The 20,479-nt window shown below is 42.4% G+C and overlaps 1 long non-coding RNA gene across 1 annotated transcript; it reads right to left on the bottom strand.

The window, feature by feature from the left end:
- Positions 1–12,047: 12,047 nt before the first annotated feature.
- On the bottom strand, positions 12,048–15,070 carry LOC108640104. Its single transcript, XR_001920931.1, has 3 exons — positions 14,988–15,070; positions 13,111–13,244; positions 12,048–12,275 (listed from the first exon to the last, which is right to left on the bottom strand). It is a non-coding gene; the product is annotated as an uncharacterized LOC108640104 (long non-coding RNA).
- Between the last annotated feature and the right edge of the window lie 5,409 nt (positions 15,071–20,479).

Below are 20,479 nucleotides of genomic sequence, written 5' to 3'. Positions count from 1 at the left end.
TCTGATGCTATTCTAGCACCATAAATGGGATTGAGGCTGTGATGTTCTCTGCCCTGGAGAGTCACTGCCTCAGAAATCTGCTGGGGCTCTGCAGTTGTCACTTCCACATTGTATCTGCATCCTCAGCCTCATCAGTGTTTCAGTTTGAAGCAGCACAGGCTTTTGATCATAAACTATTTTACTTTCAGGACAACATGAAGGAAAGGATGTTATGCTTTGCTTAGAGGAGGGGAGAGAGAGGTCTGTGGCTTTGTGTGTGTATTTTTACAGCACACTGAGCTCAAACCTTCTAACTTAATGGGACAGATTTGCAAATTCACACCTGCAGATTTTGCCTTCCCAGCCGGAGAGCAGCCTGCACCTGCTTCATCTCGCCTGAGAGACCAGCAGCTCAGATCTGTAGATAGTTTTCTCTCTCTGGTAATAAAAAAATGCCTCATCCTGCAGCACGGACCTCCTTTAGTGCATAGTAAGGCTCCCCCATCAGGTGAGCAAGGGCCAGAAACAAAACCCTGCCCTTCTGTACTGCAGATACTGTCACAGCAGAAGTGCAGTGGAACATGTATAAGACACTGTTGCTATCTAAGCCCACATATATCCAGATTGTCAAGAAAGTAGGTTTTTGGTTGGTTGTTTTTTTTTTTACCCACATGTAAGACATCAAGGAGCTGTACTATGCAGCTTCCCATAAGTCTGGCCTTGTTTCTGCTTCTTCCTAACAAGGGTTCGTGCACTGCATTTTTCTCTGAGTAGCTCAGGCTCCCATAACCATGGAAACCTGGTTTGTCTTCCCTAATAGCTTCAGCTGAACTCAACATCTGTCTGCCTAGGAAAAGGAAGGCTGAAAGCTACAGGTTAGTTGTGCAGAGCTCTGGGGATGCTAAAGCCCTTGAGCACCTCTAGAAGCATCCTTGCCCACCAGAATGAAGCAGCAATGCTGAGATAATGCTTGAGGGACTTATAAAAGTTAAGCCAGGCAGGAGGGGAAAATAGGGAATAAAGGAAGGCTCTCCTGAGGCAGGAAGGTGTTATGAAGCTGCATAAGAAGATGCTGCATTCTGGTTGTCTTGCTCTGTGTGTGTTGGCTAGACATGCTGGGCATGTGGAACTTTCTGTTGTGACTTTAAAGCTTTAAAAAGCCATTTTCCATTTTAACTTAGAAACCCTTTAAACAACTTGTAGCAGAGGAGAAATCAGCGTATAAGCTCATGAGCATAAAATAAGCTTTGAGCTGGGGTAAGTGCCTCTCTTTGGTAACAGCATGGCTTCATACAGCCTTTCACTTAGTTATTGGAAGAATGGCTGCTGATAAATGTTTCTCATAGCTCTAAATTGGTGCTAGCAGTGCTGCTAGACTGGTTAACATGGGGAAAAGTGGGGAGAAGTGTTTTTAAAAAGGCTTAAAAGCTAATTCAAGGGGGTTCTGCTGTATTTCTGCAAAGATACTCCTGTGTTCCCTATGGGCTGTGGTTTAAACTTTTCTCTTCGACACTTTCCTCTTTGAAGAACAGGTACAGCCCTGGACTCCAGGCTTCCAGTAGAAGCCCTGAATGCTGCCAGCCTCTCAGAAAAGGCATCACATGAGCTGCCAGAGCTGTGCTCCTTTCCTGATGTGATGAGTCCTGTGTCTTTGTCTCCTGTTGGGAGCAGGCCTGGTGCAAGGTTTTGGAAGCATGTGGAAAAGTGTTGCCCACACGAGGGAGGTGCTTGGTGCAGGGACCAGTGCCAGGACGCTCTGTAAACTGGTGCCAGAAGCAGAAATAGAAATAATGTTGTCCATTGGCAAGTCACAACCTCAGTGTTTCCATCTGTGACGTGGAGGTCATAATATTTCACTGTGGATACCTTAAAGGCTTAGTTAGTGTTTATGAAATGTTCTGAACCTTTGGATGATGCCTGCAGTAGAGGGTACTTTCAGTGGTCCCCAAATATCTTTGTTGACACAGCAGACACATGAAAACACTAACATCTTCCCAGTGTATAGAATACAGAGATACAGGAATTGCTTGCAAGTTAAAATCGGATGCTTCTAAGCCAAACCTTTAATATTAATTTGACAGTTATCACCTGCAGGTATGTTGTAAGAATGAAGAAAAAGAAAACAATAGCAGGTAATATCTAGTAAAATTCTGGGTTGAAGTTAATGCCTGAACAACAAAAGCTGCTTGGGAAATATTTCACACTTCCTAAAGTAGCTTAATATACATTCTTAATAACAGCTTAATATAGCTGTTGGTCTTAGCACATCTAATGGATCCACATTTCTTCGTGGACATGATGAGCATAAATCTCTGCTTTCTCCATAGCAGCCTGGTTTTCATGCCAGTTGCTGCAGTGTAGAGAAGACTGGGCCAGATCAAGGAGCCAGTATTCCAAACTTGCCCTCTCAGTGGGGACTCTGGCTAGCACAGCCATGCAAGATGTAGCCTCATAATAACAATATGCTTCACAGAAACAGTTTTTGGTTTTCTGGCTCCTTGAGTGTCTGGTGAGCAGAGAAACAAATGTTTGTCCCTTTCCTGCAAAATCCAAGTAAGATCTTGGGAATTGATCCTGCCTGTCTGCATCCACATATACAGCAACTGCTGCAGGTTATTTTACTGGCAGTTAAAAATCAATGGATTTTTTCCCCCATAGCCTTTTTGGTATTATAGGTACTTTCCCACTCCTTGTTTACACAGAGCGAAATGATCTGGATACCTGGATAGCCCCATCTGTTCAGAGTACTAGTCTCTATTTCCAACCTGGACCTGAGAAACCTTTTCCTCAAGTAAATTTAATCAAGATTGCTTCTTCTAATTAATCTTCAATTAAAGTGCATTTATGACTAAAAAAACCTTTTTTAAAAGAGCCAGCTGGGAGCACTTTTTTTCCTGTAGGAGCTCCTGGGAGTCAGCGGTTCCAGATGTTGGCTGTGTCAAATGTCAGAAGTGCACCAGAAGTACACTGAGCTGTTTCAGTGCTGTTAGGTGGTACCCCAAATTGCTCCAGGTCTGTAGTTTTATTCTCTTGTACTAGAGATTTCTCTGGTAGTACAGAGCAGCAGCTCAGTTTGTCCAGTGACAATGGACTAGAATATACATACTCTGTGCTTATGTGTGTACACATATGTATAAAAAAATACACATGCTTATTAACTACAACAGCAACTGTTTACCACACTGCCTATGCAACTGATAGGATGTAGTGATGGCATATGTTTCCTGAACTATCTCTGGTAGCAAATTAGCTTATTTAGAGCAACATTTCGAATAGTAGTTTGTTTTTTCTCTCTTTCTCTAAGTTGACTCTAGAATTTATAAAGTTGCACAAGTAAATTCAAATCTAATCTGTCTATTAACACTTCAGAACTGAGAGTGCAGCTCTAAAAATATTCAGTTGATGTAGCATAGACATTGTGGGGGTGTAGGAAATAACTCCACCTCAAAGCAGAAACAAAGTTAGACCTTCTGAGTTGTGCTAGAAAATATCTCTTCTGTATGTACTTAAGATTTGGACAATGACTTTGAGCTGAGTCTCAAAAGTGGAAAAGGAAAAATGAGTGGAAGTGCATTCATGATGTACAAGTCGGCATCAGGAACTGGGCAGGTGATTCTTGTAGATTCATTGATTTGAAGTTGCAGGGGTGACTTTGGTTTGCTGGGGCTAATGAGAGGTGCTGATTCTGTCTGCTGAATTACATTTTCCTCGTAACCTGTCTCTTGCCAACCCAAGTCTATTTATGGATCAAAGGGTGAATGAATGATTACTGTTTGGACTATGTTTGTGGAGCTGAGGACCCCAAGTGAATGTTGATGCAGAAGTGACAAATCATCCCACGGCTGCTGAGAAGAATATCTGATGATGACTTCAGCTGCGGTGCAGCTCCACTAACTGTTAATATTTCTGCATCAATAAGATAATTATAGTTAAGAAGTTACAGTTAAGGGTCAAGTTCAGCAGATTGGCAACTTGGCAGGGAAGGAGAACAAGCCACTGGGGTGTTTTGGGGACACCCTGGTAATAAATTTACTCTCCACTTATTTACTCTGTTACCTTGATCAAGTCTTGCCCCTTTACCATGCTTTTGCTGTGCAGTAATGTTTTTTTGATTTCCCTGTTGAGATTGCAAATGCTTGACAAGCACTGTCCCTTCTTATGTCTGTGTATGATACTTTGTCCTTTCAGTCCAGATCCCAATCGTTCCTTCAGGGTATTGCTGAGCTGAAAATGATCAAGAAGCAGTTATGATGTATAAAGGAGCTGAATATGACCATCTAGGGAAATTTCACCCCCCTTCAGGGGACACGTCTATGGAGTGTTTGAAAATGGTTTACAAGTTTCTGTAATGTCTAGTAACAAGCTCTCTAAAGCTGAGGGAAATCTGGAGGCGGTGGATTAATCTCATTAATGCATGAAATAAGGGAGCATAGAAAACAATGGGCAAAGCTTAAACACCTTTAGCTTCCAGAATTGTTGCAAGCTCAGGCCTCTTCACCCTGTAGCCTGAAGCCAGGTAGAGGTGCCTGTGGCTCATTCAAAACAGCTCTAAGCAGAAGTGGTTTGTAAAGCTCTACATGTGGCTTAGCTCCTCTTTGCAGATGTGCAGCCTCCCTTCAGTGTCTTTAGAGCTGCAGCACACAACTGCACTGTGGCAGCCTGAAATCACTGGTCAGGTATTATTGGCTATCTTAAATTACTGCCTCTTAAATCATACTAAGAAATTAAGGTGTAGTTACAGATGCTAAAGCAGGTGTGTTGCATCTGAGCCTAAAGCATGCAGATGATACCACAGGTAGAGGGATGTAAACCTGATCCTGTCCACATTAGAGGCTGAGGACTGGAGAGAGCTAAGCAGGTATGTAGCTTTACTTGTGGAAAAGACAGCACTGATCTTGGTCTAATGAGATAAAAACACATCTTTGCTTAAAATGTTCAGTCCAGACATTCTGTGCTATGCTTTGTAGTGCAGGTTAAACACAATTACTGCAGCAGCTTTTGGACTTTCAAGCTATGGGTTGGCTTTTGGTGTGTCGTAGTATTTCCAGCTAGAAGAGGATGTGTGCAAGTACTTACTTTGTCAACATACTGTGTTAAAGGAGCATCTTTGATTTGCCAGGAGACCTGTTATCTGGGTTTTCAGTTTATAATCCAGTCTTGATTCCAAAACATCCAGCAGCAGACAGCTTAGCTTGTACAACAGACCAGCCAAGGAGAAAAGGCAAGGAGCTTCTCTACTTTTGCTGTTGGCTTCTGTTCCCCCTTAGTTTGGAGCTCAGCTGAGTCTGAAGCTGTGCCTTTTCCAGGAGTGAGATGCCACTGATGGGCTGCTTGCCACTGGCTGGGGGACATGGCTTCTGGCTCTGGCTGCATGATAAGGTTGCATGTGCTGAGCAGATGCAAAAAATCTGCTTCTCTGAGCAGAAGGAGTCAGGGAGCGAACCAAATGGATCTGAGTTGTAATGCCAAAATTTGGCTGTTCTGCAGTTTGAATTTTGTGTGGCTTCCAAATGTATAGATGTGGGTTTTTTGGAGAAAAAGTCTGAGATACTCTGTTTTTAAAGGTATTATGGATGTCCCCATGGGCCTACATCTGTCATTGCTGCCCTGGGTGGGAAAATGTACAATGAAAAGTTGGCAAGGTATGGGCAGGAATTTTCTAGTGGTTGGGAACTGTAGTTAGTGCCTCTTTGTAGAAATGAAGTTGATGATGCTTTGAAAGGTAACAGATTTGATAAATGATTGCACACTCTTTTAAATGCAATTTAAAACCATATGAAGAGTCTCAATTTAGGCATCCTCAATCACCAGTCACTTCTGGAAAGTAAATAATGTTTAATTTCTTTAGCAGTGCATACAGAGCTAAAGCTATAAAACTGAGTCTGGAAAAGAGCCTGATAAAAATCTATTGTTCCCTCCCCAAATCCAAACAAGCCAGAAAAACATCCCTAATTAAAAAATTAAAAGGTTCCTTGACTGGCTGACTGCTTGTGTGTTCTTTAAAATAATAGATAATTTTCGTCTTTTCCTCTGGCAGATCTCTTAATACATACTGTCAGTACCTCCCTTGCTTTACTTTTAAAGGAGAACCAAAACCCCATTTTCCTGTTTTAGAGGGCACCCACAGCAACTGAAGTTAATAAAAATGAAGATGATATAAACCTAAGCCCATAGAGCTTCCACAGCTGGATGAAAGGTTAGGGTTTGTGAATTTTAAAGTATATTTTGCCCATTTGTTTTCACCTTCTAGTAGTTAAATTGCATTAGGCAAAACAGATACTGAAAGCCCTGGATGCCCATAGTTAGTGTGGGGGCTTCTGTTCAGAGCAGCACCCAGAGGTGACAAGCATCCCTTGCAGGAAGGAGATCTTTTTTTTATGCTCTGTCCAGCCCTGTGGGATGCGATAACGTGTTCCTGACCTGCATGGATCTCAGAATCAGTAGTGAGTAGAGTGCAGCTCTGCTGATCAGACCTTCATGTGTTTAATTAGAGTAACTTCTTCAGGTCAAGTCAGGACTAGGAGTTGGTGGCTGCTCCAAAATAGAGAGGGAAAAGAATCACCTCCAGCTGATACAGCACAACCTTCCTCTTCTATGGAGAGCTGAGGGTTGTGCTGTTTCAGATGACTAAAGGCTCACATGGACTGACTGCAGAAGACAGAGCTCATGTGAGCATCTAGTGATGATGCTCCAGTTTTGTTTCCAGTTATTTATGTCTGCTGGTGCTTTGGAAACTTCTTTGTGGGTCTCAGCTACTATAAAGCCTTATCAAGGAGACCGATTTAAGCCTAAAAATTCAAGGGCTCTAGAGACTGAAGTCAATCTCTAAGGGAAATGCAGTTTTCCTCAGCTTAAAATAACTTTACAATGTCCTTTACTCTCCAAGGTCTATTTCAAGGCTCTGCCTGGGTTTGATTTTGACTTGTGCAGAGCCAGGCTCCTGTGAGGAAGGAGGGCCAGGAACTTCAGGGAAGGGAGTGAGGGGAAGGGAAGGAAAGGAGGAAATGCTGATAAGGGTGACAAACAATTTCACCTTCAGGAGTGATGAACTGTAGGAGAGTTGGCTGCATTGAGGGTCTGGCACAGCTTCAACATGCACACGTGGGGATGGATCAGCTGAGAGAAATGACTGCATTTATTCAATGAATTTACATGAGGTGCTTGCGTTGCCAGAGAGGGATGGGCTCCCTCCCCCTCCAAAACAGCAGTGGCTCCGTGCAGGAACACAGGAATGGAGCAGCAGGCTCAGCAGAGGAACAGGGCAGGGAATTTTTCAGTGGAACCTTACCTGTGGAGGCTGCTGCATGGGTCTGTCTCTTACAAACTGAATTAATAAATGGTTACAAATTGCCAGCCTGCTGCTGGCTTCTCTATAGGCTGCCTCTGCCTCTAGCCAAACTCTCTCTGCTTCTCCCCAAGGCCTTCATACCTAGAAATCCACCAGTAGCTTTTTGCACATCTGATTTGAGGTATTAAGTTCTGCCCTGTAGTTGTGTTTCCCTTAAAAGCAGTGCCTGTATGCAGTGTGTAGGGCAGGAAGCATTGATTTGCACTTAAGTCTGTGGGACAGGAGAGGAGGAATAGGTTTGTACCAAAAGGTTGGAGCTACAAATGTTTTCATAGCACATGGTGAGAGAACTGGGGCTTGAGGTCGGGAGTCCAAGGAACCTCATGCATCCTTTGGGCTCTCCCTCAAAGTATACTACACTTCAATACCAGCTCCACTTGCTTCTCTGCTCTTATTCCTTGCCCTGAGGAAGTGTCCTGCCACAAACCTATTGCACACAGGAGCCAAAAGAGCTCATTAAGAAAATATGCTGAAGAGCTTAGATTACCAGAGAGGTTGCAGACTCCCCATCCATGGCAGAGTTCAAGATCAGGCTGGATGGGGCTCTATGTAACCTGATCTAGTTGGAACTAAGTGATCTTCAAGATCCCTTCCAACCCAAGCCGTTCTGTGATTCTACTTATTCCTTAACCCTGCTGGGTTATTAACAAGGTAACTGTTAGATAGGCTGCCCAGGCCTGTGACTGGGATGTGTTTATCCTAAAGACCACTCCCAAGAATTATTCTCAGCAAAACCTATTGAAACAACTGGTCTGCATTGGGGGTCTTGCAACTGATGCTCTGTTCCCTCAGCTTCCAGAGCCAAAGAGCATTTGAAAGAAAGCAATATCCCCCAATCTTTATAAAAATAAGTTACAATAAAAAATGACTATTTAATTTTAAGATGGGATTTCTCTAAAAAAGGATTATATAGGTGTTGCCTTACTGCATGGCCCAGGGTGATGCAGAATGTGACCTGAGCTGCAGCTCCATGGAATTCAGGCTCCATGTGAATGCGCATGTTTTAACTGCAATAGTCACATTTTGTGGGAGATGCTGAGGGTTGAGGTACTGGGATAAATACCAGCTTGGTAGGGGAATGCTGGCCAGCCCATGGTACAGCAGAGAAGCTTTAGTCTTAAAACTTTAATTCCTGATAGCTGCCAGAATGACAGAGCCTGTCCCTAGCGACATGCCACAGTCCCTTCCATGGAGTGATGCTCCTGCTGTAGGGGTCTCATGGGACACACAGAGCTGCTCGTGTGAAGTCTGTGCTATGAAAATAATTCCCTGGCTGCTCTGAATTAATTCCTTTTTTTAGCTAGAAAGTTGCCTCTGAGTAGGAGGGGAAAAAAAATCATGTTTTTAACTTGTGATGGAAAATCCAAGACAGCTTTTACTGTCCTGCATTCAGCCTTACTGACAGGTATCAGTACTGGTAGTACTGTCAACATGAGCATTAACTGATAGAGTTAAACATCATAAACATGTCTTGGTTTGGGCCTGAGTTTGTCTGATTTTATGGACAGAGCAAATTTGCTGGATTTGCTAAAGGACAGAGCTCTTTGATCGAATTTCTGTTCCTTACGTAGGTACTTGTAAACTGTGATCAGATTGTCCTATTAACCTTCTCCCTTTGTTAGGGAGAACAGATGGTGCTTCTGGAGCCTTTCTCTAAGCTGAGCTTTTGGTCCTTTAATCATCCTTTTGGAGGTTCTTTGCACTGGATCCAGTTTTCCAATATTCTTCTTGGATCGCAAGCATTAAAACTTAACATAATTTTGACAGTGTTAAATGCCACACGCTGATTTATTTTTTATTTTATTTGTGCACCCCCCATCCCAAGCCTCTCTGAGCTCTCTTGATCACTGGACCATTCCAGCACAGTGTGCTCAGCTTCTCTAATTACATGTCGATCATGAAGTTTCTGAAAATCAATGGCTTCACAGGATGCTGTCCCCATGCATGTTGCTCTGTGTGTGTGTGTGTGTGTGGCAGTACTGAAGTCTATACTGTGTTCTCTGGTGGAGTTTATTTAGACATGTAGATCTGTTGTTCTCTTCTCAGTTATTTTAGCAGTCCCACGTTGTTTGCCATTTTCAGGCTTGATAAGTAATGATTATAGACTCTCTTACACTCACTGACATGTGTTAATACCATAGGGCCAAGGAGCAGCCTCTACCAAGACCTCAGTAGGAACATACATGTATACCTATGACTATTTAATCACCACTGCATGAAATTATTTTCATCCCTTAGTATTTCCTCATCTTAATCAAATCATTATGTAGCATGAAGCTAAATTCTATATAAAAAGTTAACAGTGTTATTTAATTGACTAAAATCATGTTAAAGGGTGGTATTTTATACTTCTTTTAAAAGTCAATAATACTAGATACTGTGTGTTCTGGAGAATTTCCAATTTACACAGATTAATTTTATCATACTCAGTTTTCTGGAGATCATTATTAGGACTTTCTATTTAATTCTTAAAATACTTAGCACATCAGCAAGTTTTGTTCCAGCTACTGCGACTTCTATGTGCCCAACATATTTAAAATTGATATCTATTATAGAGTGTTTCAGGATGTTCTTTTAAAACTGTGGTGCAAGTCATCCAAACCTGCTGAATTTAGGTTCTGTTTAATTAGCTGCACTTTCAGATTCTGCTTAGTTGGTAGTAGAATAAGGAGTGCAGAACTGATGATGTAACACATGCATACACCACTGAACTACTGTCCCTGTGCAATGAAGAGTGTTAAAAATATCTTATAATTTTTTTGACCCCTAGAATACAGAACAAATTGAAACAGCATTGGAATAATCTTTAATTGCCTTAAACCCCACCTTATAGTCCTTAATTTTACTAGATAGATTCACCACTGGACCTTTATTTATTAAAATAACAGTTCCTAGTTTTCGGTTCCTTATCATCACCTTTCCCTTTATACAAGGTGATATGTGTGTAATCCTGTGCTTCCAAGTGGCTCATTGTTGGTCACAGCACTTTTGAGTTAGTATGTTGTCGTCTGGACAGTGGTGATAATGTTTGGGGAGCATTTCAGTAACAGCCATGTGGGGCCTCCAGTTCTTCTGTGCTGAAATTCCCTTCAGTATCTCAGTTTTTATTCTTATCCATTCTTGATGATTGTTAAAGAACAAGAGTAAAATCTCAGTTTTACCTTTTATCTGAGTTATCACTGACTCAAGGGCACAAAATACTGAGAGTTGTTGAATTTCTTCTCTATTTACCATTCACAGATACATTAAAATCACTGTTTTCTTCCCATTCCTGTTGTGTGACACTCTGCCAGGATGCAGCACTATTGAGGAGTGGAGTTTTCAGAAATGAGCAATCCTGGCTCCTCTGGTGTGTTGTAGTCTTCTGCTGCGTAGACAGATAAAACTAATTAACCTAATAGGAGACATATAGAGAGGAAAGAAACCCTGAGGTTTGTTTGCTTCAGCTTTTTTGCTTGGCTATCCATGTTTTGCTGTTGGTTTCCAGTGAGAAACCCAGATGAAAACCTTTCATTTACCAAGGCGTACATCCCGCTCTAACAATTGGTGGAGCATCATTGCACAAAGTCTGTGTCCTCCATACCCCACAGGGTTCCCTAGTTGAGCACTTGTGCGCTGAGAAAGATGCTTTTGAAAAGCAGAGAGGAGTTATCTTCCACTGAATCACTGAGATGTGGCTGTATGCAGTGAAGCACTGCTATTAGTCCCTTGGGATATTTGCCAGCCAGCTTCACAAGCCCTGAAACTTGCATCGGGGTCTGATAGGACAGCAGACCATTCTGTTGTTCTCTTGCCACCCTGAAGAGCACCCCATCCAAGGTTTGAAAGCTGTCAGTGCACAGGGCCTGTGGGGATGAAATGCATGCATTATGAAAGCACCATGCATGGTTAATAGATGAAACCAGACTTCACATAGTGCATTATTCCCCAAATGCATAGCTTGAGCTCCCCTGTTAGTGTGGTGTATAGTGAAAAAATCAGCTAATCCACAGCATCAACTGAGCACACAGGCTTGGGGCAGGGAAGCAAATGGGAAACGACTCAGGCATGCTCAGCTCACTTTCTCTGTGAGCTGAAATGATTCCAGTTGTTTTGTGTTGGGCTTGAGCTTAGGGTTTCCTCAGCTTGGTGTAAACAGGGTTCCTTGATTGTCTTGTGCCTTATTATTCTTTGAACAGCACAGGAATTCTTTGATGATTTGTGTGGCACTCAATTAATGGGATTTTTATAACTAGAATCAGCTGATTTGCAGAAACAAATAGAGAAAATATTTTTAAAAGGCTTCCTTTGTGAAAACCACGTCTAAGTGTTAAGAATGACCTTGATATCAAAACAACAGATACATCACACAGCTTCTAAGTTAGCCTTTCTGAAATCTCATCCATACTCTCCCTTTGAAGTAGTTCTTATAAGGATTATCTCCTCCACCCTCAGCCTCTATCCTCCATAATTGAAAGTTTATACAGCAGCCATGTGATTTTAATATGGGTAGTTGGCAAATGTGACATCTTTAATTCCCTCCCTATGCCAAGATATGATGAGAATGAAGACGTGAATTGTTACACTTGATAACTGCAAATACCGTTAATGTTGCTGCCAGACAAAACAAGTGTTCAAAGTTGCAAAGATTCTTTTTATTCCCCCTCTTTAATTTTGACCCTCCCACCTCAATTGGGCAGAATTGAGCTGTGGTGAGCTCAGTACTTAGACCTACCTGCTTGGTGCTGCAGAAGGTTCACTGTAAGTCTGAATGTCCCACAACGGGCAGGTCTGTTAGTTCTGTAGTATTGGTACGTACGCCTTCAACATGTACTCTGCTGTAATGTAGCTGTTCACCAGTAAATATATATGGAATGAAATATGGCCCTTGTCAATGCTGCTGCTAAGGTGCACTTGCAAGTCAGAACCCTTGAGAGTAACTGCAGGTGTTGCCAAGCACATGCTGTACCTGCAAAAAGGAAGATGTCCTTTGGAAAACAGTCTCAGATGGTGGGTGGTTAGGAACTGATGCTTTATATTGTAGTCCAGTGCAGATGGCAGTCACAAAGAGCATTTTTTCTCCTTTTGCTTTTTACTATTTTTTCTGTGCTGTAAGTCTGCTTCACCTGAATGTGTCCTAAAGCTCCAAAGCAGTAGTGGGGAGGGCAGCTACCATTGTTCTGTCTCCTGGCCATAGACTGAGGATACTGAGTCTCTATTAATTAGAGCAGTGTGGCATGATCTCTTCATTCCCTGAATAGTGGCATGCACACTAGAGTGCTGTTGGAATCTTTTCTTCTACCAAAGACATAGCTACAAGCTTTAAACTTAATGTAGCAAACCCAAGACTTTAAAGATGCCTTGGAGGTCTCATTTGTTATTGCAGATGGTGCTTCTGGTGTACAATGATTTATGAGAGATGGCTACTGTCTGCTTTGGAGAAAGGACTCTCTGCCCATGAGCAAGTCTCTCTGACACCCTGTTAGCAGTGGAGTGTGAATTCATTGCAGGATAGATGTTATTTGAATCATCTCAGGAGTGACTTACGGTAAATGGTCTTGATTCAAGATTGCCTTCAAGAGCTGTATTTTCACCATGCTTAATGCTCTGTTTGACATCAGATTTTTGGGAAGTTTCCTGCTGGAGCAGGATGCAGGCTGAGTGTTGGGTACAAGACATGCCCAGGAGCCAGTCAGCCCCAGTTGGCACTGGGCTTCTGCCTGTCTTCAGCAGGGAGCTTCTAAATCGTTGATACTGCAGATGATGTTCTGGGAAATGGGTCAGGAAGGGGGGTGTGGGCTCACCTGTGGGAGGTGATTGGATGGTGGCTGCATCCATCCCAGGGCAGCTGCGCTTGTCAAGGGAGATGCGGAGGGGGTTAGTGAACACTGAATTCCCTGAGTGTTGTCAAATCATAAAATCATTGATTCAGGAAACCCTGAAAAGTGGAAAATGACCCGTGAGTATGAGAATATTGAGGCTAGGTAGCTAATACCTGTGGTGTGTACCTAGATACCTTTCCCTGTCTCTCTGCTAATACCCTGTAGAAACAGGATGCTGACCTATACAGCCTATCTTTATGCTGAGAATGGAAAAATCTAAACAAACTGGAGTTGTGACAGTTCATACTGTTAAACTTCATGTTCCTCGTGTGGTAATCATTAGATCACATACCATGACGCCAGCTCTAGATTTTTATTTTAAGTATATTAATATCTTATTTTCTTCTTAATGCTTCTCTCTTGTTCAGAAGAACAGGTCTTGGCATAGAAGATAAAATGTATTTGTTTTCATTGTTAATAAACATCCAGTTATATTCAGTGACAGGGCAATGAATCAATGCAGCAACGTGCCAAATATGCCGAGGCCACTTCTGATACATGATGCTGCAGTTCCCTGCAGACCGAGCACAAGTTTCTCATGGGTGTGTTGTTTTCTGCTCAGAGAAAATTAATTACAGAAGATGATAAAGGGAACTTTTTTGCAAACTATACATGCTGTGAGCAGAGATGAATGGAAAAGGATTTGAAAATACCTGAGTCCTCATTTTGGAAAAGGTGGAAAAATGATGTTGTTTAATTCATCCCTGGTGGGATTCTGCTGCTGTGGAGTTAATCACAAGACAGATTTGTCCTTACAGTGGGATATTTCTGTAGCAGCACAAACTTGCTTATTTGGTGGATAGAAAAGGTTTTACAGGTTAGTTATTAAAGAAGTGAGAACCAACCTGGCCGCACTGTGAAAGAGATGTGCTAATGTGATTTCAGTGTGAAATGGTCCCAGATGCTGTGCTCCATGGAAAACTTCTAATGTTTTGAAACTGTTTCTAGTTTTAAGATCTGGAACGAAAAGGTGATTTATTTTTTTTTCACCTAGGCTCCCTTTTCTTTTTTTTGCTTTTCATTTAAACTAGAATGTATTAAACTGTTTTGCTTTAGTTGACAAAGAAGACAAATTTCTCTTCCATTTTGTAATAGATTTTTTTCTTGTTGTTTGGAGTAATTACATTAATTTATTTTTGTTTCCAGGCTAAGAATATTCTCCTGCTCTCGTTGCTGTAGTTGAACATTGAGTCCTGGAGTTTTTGTCTGTGTTTTGTAGTTTTTTTCCCTGTGTGCAGATTTTAGCATCAACAGGGCTTTCTTCCACTGTACTACTTTGATCCATGCATAGGTTATGATATCCGGGGCTTTTCTCTTCACAGAGAAGAATCTGAAGAATTACTTTTAGTATGGAAATAAATTCAGTGCAGAGGTTGATGTCTGGTTTCTTTTCAGCTATGTAAACTGTAATCTTGGCTAAATTGAAGTGAATATACTTTGTCCTTAAAAACAATTACTTCAATTATTTTTTACTATGCTGCACTCTGCTGATGGCATGTGTGGCTGGTGGGACTTACTTAAAATACGTATGCTCTTAGTATCAGCTCAAAAAGAAAACCATCTCAGCCGAAAAAAATTAATGTAACGTAAAAAATTATTTTTTTCTGTCTGACCTTGCCTCTATTTAATTATCTCAGCTTTTGATGTTGAAATTTAGAGATTAATAATTGTAGCTGCTTGAACAGAGTCAGGGCAGAGAACAATTACAACTGCAAACAAATCTCGCTTCAGCTTTGCCTTTCCCTCAGTCAGAGTGCAGTGTCTACAGCACTGCTGTGGCTGTACACATGATTATTCACTTTCCTAATAACTCTGGGAAAACTAATTACTTTTCCAGGGCTGTTTGCTGCCAAAGGAGGGCTTTCTGTTATCCGGTGCAGCTGCATCATTGTGATGTCAGGCCCCAGTTTATTCCATTGCAGCTGCCTCACGTGGCAGCAGCACACCAGCCCAAGCAGTGCAGAGACCTGGTTAGGGCTACAAAGGGTTTTTTGGGATGGTGTTGCTGCCTGTGCTGAGTTTTACTCAGTCCTTGTTTAACCTGCTGTCCATCCCTAGTTCATGCTTGTCTTGCTCTGATACATCCACAGTGCTGTGTGAGTGCACAACCTTGCTGTGGCTGTGATGGTCCAGTGTGTATGAGGAGTCCCTGTTGCAGGTGCTGGCATGCTGGGGCTGAGCTATGCTTTGGGTCTGTAATGTTTAGAGATGGGAGTCCAGAGACATCACAGTAATTGTGGCCATGTAAGAACTATAGAGGTCAAGTCCATCAGACCTGTAACAGCTGATGGCATGTGACTGTAGGTGTGATTTCTTGAAGGTGCTGTTGCAGGCAGACCTTGCAGTGTGCAGCCTGTTTCAGAGTACACGCTGTTCTTGGAAACTAGACCTGAAACTGGCTTTGCCTTTAGGGTTTTGTAGTGGAACAGCCTGTTATAGCGTAACTACCCGAATTTTGGACTTGGAAAGCCTCTTAGTCAACTCATAAATCTAATCAGAGCTGTAATTTTCTGAAAACTCAGGATTCAGTTTGGAGCTGAAGCCAAGTGTTCTTGGAGAAGGTCTAAATCTGTTGGAGAAGATGGATCCTTGAGCTAGAAGCATTATATAGAAGAGACACCTGTCCTCACTGTTACTGACAGAAATTGAAGAGCTGCTCCCCATGCTAAGCAGGTTTTATTTTGCATCTGTAGGTTTGACGGTGCTTTTAACCCACAACACTGTTCACCAGATGAAAAGAATGATTGGGAAATTAAATGTTTAATTATTGTCTCATTGGATATATTGATGTGCTGTACAGAGCCTCCCTCCCCAGCCCCCTAAATTGTTTCTAAAGCTCAAAACTTTGAATGTAGGGATCCTCTGGCTATTTAAGACATTCTTTTTTAGAATTAAAGACCAACTGATTTGCCTCTGAAATTTGCAGCCCAGCTCTATCTGAATCTGGTGGAGTTTGAGAGATGACTTAGTGTTCTATCCAAACAGAAGTGAAACCCCTCTGGGTAAGGGGAGTTCTCCTGAGTCTTTCATGCCTGCCTCACTTCATCTCTGCCTGGATTTCCATGACTCTGAAATGACCAATAAATTGTGGAGCTGTGAAGGTGCAAATAACTACAGTGCTCCGAGAAGCAGAAGCACTTTCTGTGAAGTGGTAGTGAGAAGCAGTTTCATGGCTATTGCCTCTTTGGGCTTTGTGCACACCAGCTACAATTACCATGACTCCACAGGTAGCTGCAGTACTTCTGTAATTAGCTGATGCCAGGGTGAACACTGGTGAAAGAAACTTTCCTCGGGAATACACTAGCTGCTTACCCAAACACATATTGCCTTTTAAAAGACATCATAGAAGGGGCTTACTCAGTCACAACTAGCACTATTTTACATGTTCTGCATCTGAAAGGAATTCTGTTTTCTAATGTAGTGATATAGTCAAATAACTGCCTCACTAACTGAGCAGAAGGGAGTTAAGCATTGAATTTAAAACAGCCTTTAAAATAATTTTTGTCTAATAAGTCATTCTAGAAGCTGGATTTTTTCATATGCCCATGTTCCTGTTCCCACCAGCAGCCTTTTTGATCTCACATAGATGGGGGTTTGCATCATGTCATATCCTGTCACAAAGTATAACCCTTCTCCCTACCCAGTCCTATCATTGACTTCAGTGTTGCTGCTTTGTACAAGTGTGAATGGCTCAGTGTGGAGGAAGTCTTGGAGATGGGGACAAGACCTGAACAGAAGGATGCTTCCTCTTTTCTCCCTTGGCTGCCAGCCAAGCCATCAGAGGAGATGCAACCATTTTTCCTTGCCCCTTTATTTGCTCTGAGATTGCCTGCAGTATTTCAGAGCAGCTGATCTCTGTGCTGAGCACACAGCCCTCTGCTCCCTGTGTCTCACCTCATGCTGTTGGCTGTGCAGGGTTTTAGGTATTGGTAGGAATAACCAAGTTTTGATGCTGAAGGGAGGCTGGTGGTTCAGGGGGCTAGAAAGTTAATGTCAGCCCTGAGCATCACAACACTGTGCTCCTCAGAGGGATTCCCTGTAGTCCTGCACTGTTGACTGACATGGACTCTGGGCATGGGCAGCAGGAGCTGTGCTGGCAACCTGCACCCAAAAAATACTTTGTATTCACTTTGGTCTACTTCAAATGTTGTATCAGGGTATCTCCTGACACTAAACAATAGGGATTGAATCCCATCTCTGTCAGAAGCTACTCAGTTCTCAGGGACTTGTTTCTGTAGCTTCCACTAGTACCAGAGGAGGCAAGACTGCAGGATGCAGAGGTGCCTGTGTTGGCAAGCTAGTAAAACACATAAGTAAACACTTGTTCCTTCATATGGTCCAGGAGAATCTCTAATTTAAATGCTGGAGGCTGCAGAAAAGATGCTAATGAACTGAACCTAGCAGCCTCATTTACCCATATGAAATCACTACCTGGAAAATACAGTAATAGGGATGTAGTATACAGAACACAATGCTGCCTTCTAATAAGTCTGACAGGCAGATTGCAGTGTATATTTAGTCTGTATTAGCTAGCCAGCAGTTTCAAATGCTTTTAGGTGCAGACCCTTGTTGTTCAACTCCTGCTCTTTGCTGGTTGAACTAAACTAATTAAAGAAAACTGTACTGTAGCTGAGAAGTCTGAGAAAGCTAAAAGCAGCCTTTCTAAACAAATTAACTCTCCCAAATAAACAGCTTTCAGTACTTTTTGCAGAAATGAAAATCACTTGGGGTTTCTTTAGGAATGGACAGGGTGATTATGATATATTTTGTTCAGAATCTTGGGTTCATAGACATGGACCTTTATTGCAGACTACAAGCACTCAAAAAGACTTGCATTACCTGCTCTTACAGCATAAAGTGACAGTTCTGTTGAGACAAAGGGTACTAGTCATTTAGTGCATGATATATGGACTGTAGCCTCTGAGCACCAGCACTTCTAATGTGTGTTTGAAGGTTTAAAGCTCAGTGTGGCTGAAAGCTTGCAGTGCCTGAGGGCTGCCTCAGTGGAATTCTTGGAGCATGTAACCAATGGAGGACTCTGCTGCTTCTCGTTTGGTGTGCGTGCGAAATGCTGCCCCTCTGCTTAGGCTGATGCAAGCTGCCAGGCAGAGGACATCTGTGTCCTTGATGGCTGCAGTGGGAATATCTCCTGTTTCAGGTGCTGGAGTGCTGCTCAGGATCTGCTTTGCTCCAGGCCAGTAAATATGTGAGGGCTTTTGTGAGGAGTGTGTTACCAGTAGAATTAATGCCAGGTGTTGTAGAGCTGCATATACAGCCTACCAATCAGTTTGAAGGCCTTAAAACTATGGGAGATAAGTTCCAGACCCAGAGGATGTCCTCTCCGCGCTTGCACAGCTGCCCAAGGACCACATGTGGATGGAGTTGGGGTCTGTGCACTGAATTGCTCAGCAAAAGCACCATCTAGATCAGTCTGTCGGTGAAAAGATGGTTCTGGTTTCACTGGTGCACCCACATACCTAAAGGAGTTCTTCCCATGTCCTCTGCCATCCCATGGGTTGAAAGAGAACCCAAAAATACCAGTTTCATCTATTTATATGAAGATTTCTTGTTTCTTTTTTGGATATTTTGTTCTGAAGAGCAGATTAGCTCTCTGAAGCGGTGAACTTGTGCTTTTGTCTCTCCAAATTGCAAACAATGCATGTATCTGGGACTGTTCTGATCTGTGTTCATTTGGGTTTAACCATTGCAGAGAGACTTGGGCAGGTTCAGGCTCTGTCTTTGTCTGAATTTGACTCGAGTAGCCTTTTCTGATCATCTCAATGGTGAAAACTGGCTCAGAGTAGGAAAGCTTTATCTGTGAATGTAATGTAGAGGCAATATCTCGTTACTGCCTTGAGCAGCACTTGAAGTTGAAATTTAGAAGCTGCAGCATTCAGCTCGTTCACTCTGCAGCCTGAGTTTGAAAGATGCATATCCGTTTGGTGTTCGAAGAAATATTGGCACAGTGTGCTGTTGAATGCTGGCCCACTTCAATTGCTGATGGAAAGATAAAACACTCTTGGCTGGCTTCCTTGCTTGCTGATGCTAATAACATCATGAGCTCAGCGTTTCAGGGGTCATCTTGAAAGAAGTAGAGACCTGAATCCCCCCAGTTGCACCTTCCTGATGTTGTTACCATTTCAGGGAAACATTGCTGGGTCAGAGACCATTGGTCACACGTCAGCAAAGTGGGTGCCAGGTGACTGCAAGGGCTGCTGCACAGTGGGAGTCATGATCCGAAGCAGGATGGTGATGGTTCTCCTTCTGATTGGCAGGTTTCTCTGTGCACATCTCTTCATTTTTCACTTGTGCTAAAGGACAGACTGAAAACCTTTAGAACTGCAGCTTTCACAGCCACCTTTATAGGATACAATGCAGATACCAGGATACCTGGTCATGTATGTGTAGGCACATCTTTATTGTCCTCTAGGAAGCTTTGTAGTCTCTTCATCATTTTGTAGCACCCCAGGGAGCTTTTCTGTCTCTGCCAATTAATTTGCTGTGGTTATTTCAATTTTGTTCGCAACCTGCTTGACAAAAACTCCTTAAAGCTAGACTCTTACATCAAGGGAGGGAAAACACAAAGCTAGTCTGGATCACAAGTAACAGTAGGAGACATAATGCTTAGCCATAAAAACTGCATACATGCCTATAAGCTGATGCATGGAAAACTCAAGTGCTTCCTCAGCTGCCTGCCACTGTGGATGTTAAAGATGATAGAAATAAACTTTAATTTGTTTATTAGTGTAAAAATCAAACAACTGAGAAGCCAGCTTTTACTATAACTCACTGAGAGTGGTTTTGTAACAACTACTTGATGCCAGTTATTTCTTGATATGTTATTGTCCCACATGGAAAAGTGATGGCTTTCTTCTAGTCCTATAATGGGAATTTGTGTTTTTAGCACCTGAAGATGGAGACTTTGGTTTTGCCTGGACACCCAAGAAAAATAGAAGAAAGTGGGGCAACAAATGGTGTCACCAGTGGAAAGTGTTCATTCCTGCTGAAGTATGGCAATAGTTCTAAAAACATTTAATTGTGAAATGAACACACAAAGTACTGTTTAAATGTTCAACTAGATATGCTGACTGTCTCCCTTTCATCTGTGAAAGAGGAATACTGAATAAAGAACTGCTTAGGATTTCCATGTGTACACTGCTCCAGTGCACGAGGTAGCGGAGCTGCTGTGCAGTGCTGCCTTACCTCGGGGGGGCTGTGCCATCTCCCCCTGCTCACGCTGTCAGGCAAGCTTTGACTCGTGGATATTAATTAACCCCAAAGTGTTTTTTTG

This window comes from Manacus vitellinus, unplaced genomic scaffold (assembly GCF_001715985.3).
Source record: "Manacus vitellinus isolate BGI_N305 unplaced genomic scaffold, ASM171598v3 scaffold_29_pilon, whole genome shotgun sequence".
Classification (NCBI taxonomy): Eukaryota; Metazoa; Chordata; class Aves; order Passeriformes; family Pipridae; genus Manacus; species Manacus vitellinus.
This window is presented reverse-complemented; position numbering and strand designations above follow the sequence as displayed.